Raw genomic sequence first — 11,025 nt, 5'->3', positions numbered from 1 at the left:
GGGTCTGCCTATGAAGATCACCATTTTCTGTCACTTTCAAGTCTGGATAGTTATTTAGAGTACTGACAGGTTAATTGCCTTGGCCATGGTCACAAAACTGGAACTGGAACCCAGGTGTCCCTACTTTCAAGATGCTTTTTCCCCACTGCACCATATTGCATATGGGTGACTGAATATGTACAATTCTTCTATATGATATGCCATTTCCACCTGAAAGCCCAGTTCTAAAAGTCTGTCTCTACTTCTTAGACCAAGAAGCTTCACATTTTCTTCTCCTTATGTTATGCTCATCTACATGATGAATCAGAATTGAAGAATGGAAATAAGAACAAGAGATATTCAATATGCTGTGAGCTGAATTTATTATATGGACAATGTAAGGGAGAGCATTAATCCTTTGGAGGAGTGATTCATGCTAATCTAATAAGCTTGGAGCTACCATCTAATGCTCAGTAGTAGGTGCTGATCACTAGGCAGGTGGAGAGATTGACAAATTTGTAGATTTGTAGATTCATCACAGAGACAGATTGAGTCAGTCTTCCAGGCAAAGCTAGAAGTAAACAGACAACATTGCCTTAGGTTTTCCTCCATCGAAATATTTTTGGTAAAACCTGTTCCCATTACCAATGCTATTAGTTCGAGTTAATCAGAAGCAATCTCCATGTATTACAGAAATAGATTCTCACTGAATGATTATGTTGGTTTAGATTATGTTTGATAGAGACACCTCTATTGTACCTGGTCCTCAAAACATTCATAAGTCGTCATGACCTCAGAATCTAGTCAAGGTAAGTTAGTAGAATAGTCCATAGCTGAGCATATATTAAGAAGGTTCCAAGGTTCCTGGAAGTTTGATTTTGCTTTGTCCATTTCCCACTGATTTGATGAATAAAATTACTGCTTAGTAAAGTTGGCTGGCACTAGAATATCCTTGCTCTATTAATAGTTTTCTCATCCAGCCCCTTAAGGGCTTGACTCCCCAGTGGATTTTGGAAGCTGGCATTGGGCAATTTTGTGAAGACAATTCCTGCACAAACCAAACTCTTCTTCCCACCCCACCCCACTCCACTTTTCTCACACTCCCCTCTTTTTCCTGCAGGTTATGCACAGCACTGTGGCAGCCATTAGTCTACTGAGAAATCTTGAAGGAAATATATGGTCAGAAAAAGGGTGGTCCAAGCATGTAGTGAATGAGTGATGAGTGATGAAAATGGTAGAGGAATTGCTGTACTGGTAGCCAGAAAAATGAAGAAGGGCTTAAAGGAAGCCTCCAACATGCTGGGCATGTCCTCTAGGCAGGAGGGCAAGGTCAGGACCTGTACAGGATAAGAGGACAGGGATGGGCTACAATCTGCACAATTGAGGGGAATGCCCTCATCAGTGAGATCATAGGTCCACAGAAGGAAAAGGATATTATATAGAATGTCCTGTTGAGAAGAGGGCAATAATTTCTTACTATGCTAGTACAACTGACATCTCTAAGGAGCTCTTTCTTGTACTCCTGAAGTTGTCTGGTTCTCCTTGCACTGAGGCTGATACAGGCCCTGGAAAGCCGTAGCTGGGGATGTGATCACTCAATGAATGGCACCTGGCGTTCCTTTGGATAGGACCTGAATGAGTTTCTCAGGGGCCAAGTTTCTGCAGCTTCTTTTTGCTAAAAAGTGGTTGGGGAGATTGATTAATGCTTTACCAAGCAGGAACTGAGCTGATGTTAGAACCAGGTGGCTCCCTCACCAGCGCTCTTCCACCAGTATGGGCCCTGAGCCAAATTAAAAAAAATAGTCCTGCACAGAATCTCAGATTAGGATACATTGGACAGTGCAGCATGCTAGATCTCTCTCTTGTGTCTGAGCACCAGAAGCTTAAATGTTGCTTTTTTGTTGTGACTGAAAAATCAATTACATTTTTCCCTGTTGAAGTTTAAATCATCTTCGGTTGGATTTTTGAAAGAAAAACTGTAGGTAGTAGGAAGACGTTTCATGGAGTTGATAGACTGTCTTACATTGACCCCTACTCTGGCCAGGATCCAATGGAGTGCCAAGTCAACAAACATTTGTTAAGCATTTACTGTGTGCCGGAGTCTGTCCTAAGAGCCAGAGGTAAAAGAAAGGGGACAGATGATGCTGTGGATGAGAAACAGCAGCAAAGCCAGTGTGGCTGGATCAAAGCATAGGTAGAGGAGAGTCAAGTGTAAGAAAACTGGAAAGTTAGGAAGAAGCTTGTTTTGAAGGGCTTTCAAAACCAAATAGGGGATTTTATATTTGATCTTGGACATATTAGGGAACCACTAGTATTTATTGGGGCGGAAGGGGATTGAACAACAACATGGTCACAGCTGAGTTTTAGGCATATCCCTTTTGGAAGCTCAATGCAGAATGGACTCAGAAAAATCTTCTGCAAGAAAGAAGATATTCAGACTCTTGCTGTTCTGAGTCATTGAGTTATTAAGGGGCTCATCTGGAGTTCAACCAGGAGTTTTAACTTTAAAATCCAGTATCCTTTCCACCACACCACCCACCGTGCTTTCAGTAATCACAGCCTATCTTTACCTGTTTATTGATGTCTCCCTTGTCCTGCATTTTGAAGATTTCGAGGATATCAATAATATCCACCATAGTCGGCATAGTCATCATAACGATTCCTGTGATCGCGCTTGTATAAAAAAGAGAAAATAGCAGATATAAATTTGAGCAACTCTGGTTCATTTATAGTATTGTAAAATTCTTATTCTCCACGATAACATAGAAATAATAAGCATATACAAATGTAATGGGGTGGCGTGGTGGCTCAGTGGATACACTGCTGGGCATGGAATTAGGAAGACTCATTTTCCTGAGTGCACATCTGGCCTTAGACACTTACTAGCTGTGTGACCCTGGGTAAATCACTTCACCCTGTTGGTCTCAATTTCCTCATCTGTAAAATGAGCTGGAGAAGGAAATGGCAAATCACTCCAGTACTGTTGCCAAGAAAACCCCAAACGGGGTCATAAAGATTTGGTCACAACTGAAATGATTGAACAACAATGACACAAAATGTAACAGGATTAGTACGACTGCTCACCCATGACAGGGTTGTTTGGATCAGCAGAATCCCTTGTATCCTATCAGCCTGAGCTCTAGAGGAGACCAGAGAGATGTATGTATTCAAATTCATTCTTACAATTTCCTGAAATCTCTCACTCAGCTAACCTGAGAGTATGCACCAGTTTATCAGATATGATTCATTTACTAAAGAAACCTTGTTTCCAAATCGTAGTTACCCTTTTCATAATGTTTCTTGATGAAAAATAGCTTCAACAGTTGCATTCTCCATATTTTCTCGCAGAATAAAAAAAGAAAAATCAAACTATATGCTTTCCCTGCCTTTATTTGGAGAAAGATGAAAAAAAAGACCACAAGCTTTCCCTCGTTCCACAGGGAGAGGATAATCAAAGACAACAGTCACTGCTGTAACTACTGGCTTCTCTGTTCTTGTGCTTGACAGAGTGGAAGGAATTAAATACCCCTAGAATTAAAGGATGTATCTTCAAATCCAGGCTCCAATATCCACTGCCTGTGTGACCTTGGGTGAGTCATTTAATGTCAATGGGCCTCAGTTATCTCTGCTGTTAAACAGAGGGGTTGGATGAGATGGCCTGCAAGGGTCCTTCTACCACTAGACCTCTCACCCTGTGAAAGAGACATTGTGACCTCTGAAGAACAGAGGTTAGAACCAAAAGTTATACATGAACCTACAGGAAGAGATACCTAGACTGAGTGAAATGGAACCTCATAGACTTGGTCCATCATCACTGAAACTTAGAATAGGAAAAGTAAAGTGACCTGTTCAGTGTTATAGAGGTAATAAGCAGTAGATTGAAACCTGAATGACTGGAAAAGAATGGTGACTGAGAAAACATAAATGTAAATCCTTCTTTCAAATCCATTTGAAAGCATCTAAGAAATTTATTCTCATGCTTGAAGGACATTGGTAGACAAACCATCTACATGACATTAAAAATAAAGAAAAAGAATTGTTTATGAAAAGTATAAAATCAGCTTATTTTGTGGACGGAACAATTCATGCTTCAATTAGATATCCCTGATATTCAGTAGCAATCTAAAAGCTTTGAGTTCTTTGAGAAAATGCCTTTAACTCGAATTCCTCAGACATAGCCAGGCATCAATGAAAGGGAGAACTAATTTGTTCCATAGAAGACATGGGGAAACTCCCCTGCTGTTTAGTGACATGGGCATCATCAGGCTCATGTACAAGCACAATCCTGTTTAGGCACAAGAATGTGGCTGGAAATCAGTTTGGGGGCAAGGAGCCAGTAAACAGTAGAGTCAACAGATCGGGTAGTTGGAATTTGAGGAGATATGTCAATCCTCACTCTCTAAACCCAAAGTAAAACAAATCAAGATATTTCAGCCAATATTTGTTAAGATCTTCCTCTGTGCAAAGCCCTGGGCATATAAATGTGAATCATTAGGGACTCCATGAATAACCAGAGAACCCTAAAACATCCATAAACCCAGAGAACACCTCTGATATCTCTTGTGCTTGGAAAGAGTTAGTGCAATCTTATAGAATCATTGGCCAAATGATGTAAAAATTAGGGAAGCAGGGAAAAGAGATTGAATATGGACATCATTTCTCCCAGTCAACATTTCACCTTACTAGACATGCTTATTGCAATGTAGCAATTCTATCCCAATCAATAAATCCAGGAGATGAATGTATTCAACGATGGTGTACTCAGTGTTTGTAAACCCTTAGCAGTCTCATGCTTAATCAATGGAACCAATATCTATTTCTGCTTTATTTAAATGTACATTTGCTCAGGAACAATGAGCAATGAGATATTGATGGGGGCAGATTAAAGATAAGGAAATATAATAACAAAGTGCAATGAGTTAAATCCAATAAATTACAAGTTAAACACAATAAAACTTAATTTTACCCATCTATGAGGCCTCCAGCGATACTTCTATTAAAAGAAAGGAAAAAAAAATTAAGGGTGCACATTACTGAATGTTAAACTACTTTGAATTTATTTGCAAATATCTTACCTCTTCGGATGAATCATCAGCTCCCTTTGGAAAAGAAAAACATCCGTAGACTCAGTTATATGACATATTAAAAGAAACAAACCCAAACAGTGAATTGAGTTAGCTCTCTGGGTTATGGAATGAGTTATCCCTACACAGAGGAAAAGCAAAATTTTATCCTAAACATGTAAACATTCCTTATCTTCACTTTTGTTTGGGGAAATGTAGATCTTGTCCCTTAAAGAACTGGAAAAAGCTGTGAGTATAAAATGAAGTGTTACTCAGGTGAGGCTACAGCCACAAGGGATTTTTCCAGTATTAATTGAGAGACATGGGAATGGAAATGTAAAGCCAAGTCCCCAGAAGCTAAAGGACCACTGTTGGGAAGAGGGATCGATCAGTCTGAACACCAGCCCCTTCTCCATTTCCCCAAGTACTTACGGCCAGGACAGCCAGAAAAGCCATAAGAAAAGTTAAAAGGTAGAGCTTCATGGTTCTAGGCTCCTGTGGAATGAAGAGGAGAGAAATCCCTTCAGCCTTTAGTCTGTTTTCTGTTTCATGTCATATTTGTCTTTTCAATGAAGAAGAAACTTAGGTAAATGTTAACTCCCATTTCTATGGTGCTGTTGAGTTTTAAAGTGTTTTGATTCCAAGAACCTGATGAGCAAATGTTACCATATTCATTTTATAGATGAGGGAACAGAGCCTCAGAAACTCGGGTGACTTGTATGTATGTAGTTAGTGATTGTCAGAACCAGAATTTGGATGCAGGGCACCATGTCAAGGAGTCATTGCACACATCATGCAGTCAAAACATCTATGTGATTCCTGAGGTGTGAGAAACAAAATTAAAAAAATTCAATTTCATTGAATTTTCACTTCCCAATTCTCTCCCTTTCCCTTCTCCTCTTATTTGAGAAGGCAAGAAAACAGGGGCCATCATAAATATGTATAGTCATAAAAACACAAATTCCATTAAGAGCAAAGAAAGAAAGAAAAAAGAAAGGAAGGAAGGAAAGAAGGAAGGCAGAAAAATGAAGAAAGGCAGGAAGGAAGGAATGAGGAAAATATGAAAAAGAAAGGATAAAGGAAAGAAAGGAGATAAGGAGAGGGAGAAAAGTAGGAAGGAAGAAAGGAATGAAGGAAGGGAAAAAGAAATAAAGGAAGGGAGATAGGGAGGAAAAAGGAAGGTAGAACAAGAAAGAAGAGATAGAAGGAAAGGAAGAAAAGAAACAAACAGAATTGAAGACAGGAAGAAAAAAGGGAAGAAGGGAAAACAGGGAGGGATCAAGAAGGCAAGGAGAAGAAGGGTGATACAGAAGCTTTTTAATTTCTGTTTAATGACCCTCAGTTTTTATGACAACAGTTGTCTGTATCAATCATCCCTACTCATCTAATATTGAAGAGAAGGAACTCAGGAAATGCTTAAGTATCCAGATTGACTGGGTTGTTCGCTTAAGACTCCAGAATATTTGTCTGTCTCCAGGGAATTCCGTGCTTGAGTGCCTTAGGTAATAATAACATTGAAAGCGAAAGGACCATGTCTTCACAGTGTCTCTGAGACAGAGTCTTTTCAAAGGAAGAAATTCTGCCAAAGCACCTGCTCTGCAACTGAGAGTTCTAGAAAGCTGCCTGAGACCCTGAAAGGTGAAGTGATTTCCTTGGGTCATGGAGCCAGGGTGAGTGAGAGAGATGAGACTTCCTGGCTCTGAGACCAACTCTTCAGTCATCCTGCCTTGGCTCTCTCTGCCTCACATGTGTCTAGTACTATAAAGGTCTCAAGATCAATTTGATGAATTATCTCCTCTCATCCTTATATCTCAGTCTTGCAAGGTAAATGCTCTAATGTATTTTACAGATGAGGGAACTGAGTCCCAGAAAAACAAAATTTGCATATTCCTAGGTGAGGACTTCAGACTTCAAGTACCATAGCAACAACTCACATTTACAGAGGAATTTACATTCTTAGAAATACTTCTGTCATTTACTGGGACAGCCAGGTGGCACAGTGGAAAGAGAACTGAACCTGCAGGCAGGAAAATGTGTGTTCCTTGGACATTTGTTGCATGTGTGATTCTAGGCAAGTCAATTAACCTCTGCCTCCCTCAGTTTCCCCAACTGTGAAATTAGTATAATAATTGCACCTCCTTCCTTGGGATGTTAGGATGAAATGAGATATTCCTAAAGAACTTTGCAAACTTTAAAGTGCCATATAGGAGCTGGCTATCATGTGCTGTCTTATTTGATATTCACAAGTGGGAATAAGCAGGAAAACTTTTATTACCCAGGTTTTAAGGATGTGGGAATTGCAATATAGGGAAGACCCCCTGATAGTAAATGACTGAGTCTGGACTCAGACAGGGGTTTTCTGACCCTGTCAATCAATCACTCAACAAGCATTTTCTAAGGGCAAGGCAGAGTGCTGGTGTTAAGGGCGAGAAAGATAGGAACTGAACAGTCCTGGCCTTCAAGGAGTTTACATTCTATTAATATGAAGAACATATGCACGCATGTCCTAAATAACATAAAGCTACATTCAAACTATAAATTATAGATTAACTACAGACAAAGTATATTAACAAGAAATGAAAGGCATTTTCTTTTGGATGTGAGAGATTAGGACCTGGGGGCTTAGGAAAAGCCCCAGGTGGGAGATGTGACTGATTATGAGGTTTGCAGAGGAAAAGTGAGATGAAGAGGAAATAGATTTCAGTCTTGGGAGCCAGCCTGTGCAAAGCCATGGAGAAGAGAGATGGATGGATGATGATGTGTATAGAACGGCAAGAAGGAGGCCAGTTTGCCTCAACTGTCTTTCTACATAAAAGCAAGTTGTATAAAAAGGCTAGAAATGAAGGCCTGAGCTAGTTGTGAACAGAGGGGTTATATTTTGTTGTAGATCCCAGGAACTTAAGGACGAGAAGAGTGACCTGGTCAGAGCTGTGCCCAGGTAATATCCTATCGTCAACCATAGAGAGGATGGATGGGAGAAGGGAGATACTGGAGATAGGGAGACCAGTGAGGAGGATATTGTCGTCATTCAGGTGAGAGATGAGAAGGGCCTGACCTCCTGCAGAAGGGGACGGTTGGGAGAGATGTGGCAGACCCAGAATCATCCACGTCTTGTAAGTGATTGGACATTTGGGGAGAGGGAGTAGATATGGGGGAGGATGAATTTTACCATCGGGGGAATTGGGAGGAGGAGGCTTGATTGGGATAATATTTATAAAGTGCATAGCACAGTGACAGACTCCCAGCAGGTACTTAATAAATTTCCATTTCTTTCCCTCTCCCTGCCCCTCTCGCATTCTGACAGAGAAAGGTAAGGTCAGAATAGGGCTAGGCTTGGGGGGAGAAATGATGACCCCTATTTTGATCCTGGAGAGTTTAATTTGGCTATAGGGCAGCCACTTCAGAATGTGCAATAACTCCTTATACAGTGATGTGGAACTGGAACTCAAGAGAGAGGCCACAACCTCATGGTAGAAATTGCAAAGAGGAAGTTTTAGGTTTCATGGAAAGAAAAATATGCTTACAGTTAGAGCTATCCAAAAGAAGAATGGTTTGCCATGGTAGGTGGTGAGCTCCATCCCCCTTTGTTACCACCACCACTAGACATCATCCAAAGTCTAGATGATCGATTGTAGAGTAAATTGTTGAGAATATTCTGTTCCAACATGAATCAGGCTAGAAATCCCACTGTGGTCCCTTCCAACTCTGTTGTTCATTCAATTCAATCATGTCTGACTCTTCATGATCCCGTTTGGGGTTTTGTGGCAAAGACACTAGAGTGGTTACCTCTATTTCCTTTTCCAGATCATTTTTCAGATGAGCAAGTGAGGCAAATAAGGTTAAATAATTTTCCCAGAGTCACATATCTATTAAGTGTTTTAGGCCAGATTTGAACTCATGAAGGTGAGTCTTCCTGATTCCAATCCCAGCACTCTAACATAATTGGGCGACATTAGGGCTAATTCTTTTTCCCTTACATCATATTGTCACTCAATCTTTGTAGTTACCTATTGCTAACAAACACATGGCATTACTCCTAAATCCAGACAAATAAAAACTGAATTAATTGGATTTTTAAAAAAAATATGAGTTGGGGAGATCAAAACCCAACAACTTGGTAAGCATAGTAAATTTAGTCTATTTGCCAAACTTAATGATATTTAAGATGCTTAAGGGGAAGACTTGGAGGTGGAGGGAGAAGGTCAGGGAAAAGAGGCCAAACAAAGAAGACCAAAAACACATTGTTTCAGGAAAGAAGAGCAGCACAGGAGAAAGCAGAGAAAGAGCACATCAGATGAAGGAAAGCTAGAAAACAGGAGGAGCTGGGATGCAGAAGAGGGGAGGAAATTAAGGAGGTGACACTCCTTTAAAGAGAAAAAAGCCATTTCAGGAGAAGACTTATGAAATTCCAGCATTGGGAAATAATGGAGAGAAGCATAAAGGGGGTGTGGTGACATTAAAAAAAGCCAATATCTGAGCTTATTTTCAGAGTGAGGAGACTAGCACAGAGTGAAGTGGAGAACAGTATGCCAGATTATCTAGTTACAGCAATTTTTTATTAGTTCTCTTTTTAGGGGATTTGTACTGTTATTTCCACGACTCTCATAGTTTCCTCGCTGATGTATAGTTTAAAAAATCCATGTTGCCCTCTCTTAAAAATGGGCCACCTTTGGTTCTCCAACATGTTAGTAATTGTGAGGTTTCAAGTAAGTTACTTAAGCTTCCTGAGCCTCGATTTCCTCATCCATAAAATGAATTGGTTGGGCTCAAAGGCTTCTGAGGTTATTACCAGTTCCAGATCCATGATTCCATCACATCTCCCTTTCCCCACACCAAATATGAGTATGTTAAATATTTTTTAAAAAATCAGCATTTCTCTATAAAACATTATTATCTTATACATTTTATACTTTTTTCCTCACATGCATTTTTCATTGATAAGATTCCCATAGTGATAAATTAGAATGAAAAACTTACTCAAAATGTAGGAAATATCACCTTAGACAGGCCACTGGAAGAAGAGATCTTTTAAGAGATGATGGAGTTCAGGGTATCTCAGAGCTATTTAAACTCTGCCATTAATGATATGCTAATTTGGTGGCTGTAAATAATGTTAATAGTGACCTTGAACTGTCGTCACTGACTGTGAACAAATATTGGTTTTGTGCCCAAGCTGAAAACTAAAATACCAAATGCTTAATCCTTGTGTCAGTCTGGGCAGATCAACATGTAGTGAATGTGGTGACTCTTAACTGGGTGTAAGTTCTTTAAATAACACAATTTCAAAGTGTTTCCGAGGCAGGACTTAATCCCAGATCTTGCCAACTTCAATTGTAGTGCTCTTTCAATTCTGGCATGAAGCCTCTAGTATATTGTAGGAGGTATTCTTCTTCAGATTTGGCTTAGTCTAGGTTCACTTGGGTCTCTTTCAGCCTGAGAGTCTGTGATTCAGTGCTCATGGCGTTATTTAGGTAGCTGAAATGAATTGGTCAGAAGGAGGCTGACAATTTTGTGCAGCCCCCCTGCCCCCACCACTTAAATCCAATTCATGGGCAAGTCAAAATATCACCTTCATAATGTCATTGGTCATCTTCAAGGACAATGGACCACCACCACCACCAATAACAAAAAGCAAGTAATATACAAAGGTGTGATGAAGTAAAGCCTAAGTCTGGGGTTTAGAATCTGCTTCTAACCCATCCTGCATGGGTGCCTGGGCAATGTTATTTAATCTCTTAGCATACCAGACAAGTCTGGAGTACTATACCATTCAGACAAGTTTGGGAGCCACATTACTGCAGGGAAGTTCCATAATAGAAGTCCCTCATGTCTATAGTACACTAGAAATTAAGAAAATTTCTTTAAAAAAGAAGTGTGACTTACTGTGCTGCAGACCAACAATATCAAAACAAAGCTATCTCTCTCTCAATTAACATACAGTCACAATCATGAAATCTTTTTGATTCAACTTTCACAGCATCTC

General features: G+C 40.0%; 1 long non-coding RNA gene across 1 annotated transcript; it reads right to left on the bottom strand.

The window, feature by feature from the left end:
- Positions 1–375: 375 nt before the first annotated feature.
- LOC118852921 lies at positions 376–10,067 on the bottom strand. Its single transcript, XR_005010634.1, has 5 exons — positions 10,020–10,067; positions 5,475–5,537; positions 5,055–5,078; positions 2,550–2,652; positions 376–550 (listed from the first exon to the last, which is right to left on the bottom strand). It is a non-coding gene; the product is annotated as an uncharacterized LOC118852921 (long non-coding RNA).
- Positions 10,068–11,025: the final 958 nt, after the last annotated feature.

Source organism: Trichosurus vulpecula, chromosome 6, assembly GCF_011100635.1.
Source record: "Trichosurus vulpecula isolate mTriVul1 chromosome 6, mTriVul1.pri, whole genome shotgun sequence".
NCBI classification, from domain to species: Eukaryota; Metazoa; Chordata; class Mammalia; order Diprotodontia; family Phalangeridae; genus Trichosurus; species Trichosurus vulpecula.
Note: the sequence above shows the minus strand (reverse complement) of the source record. Positions and strands in the feature narration are given on the sequence as shown.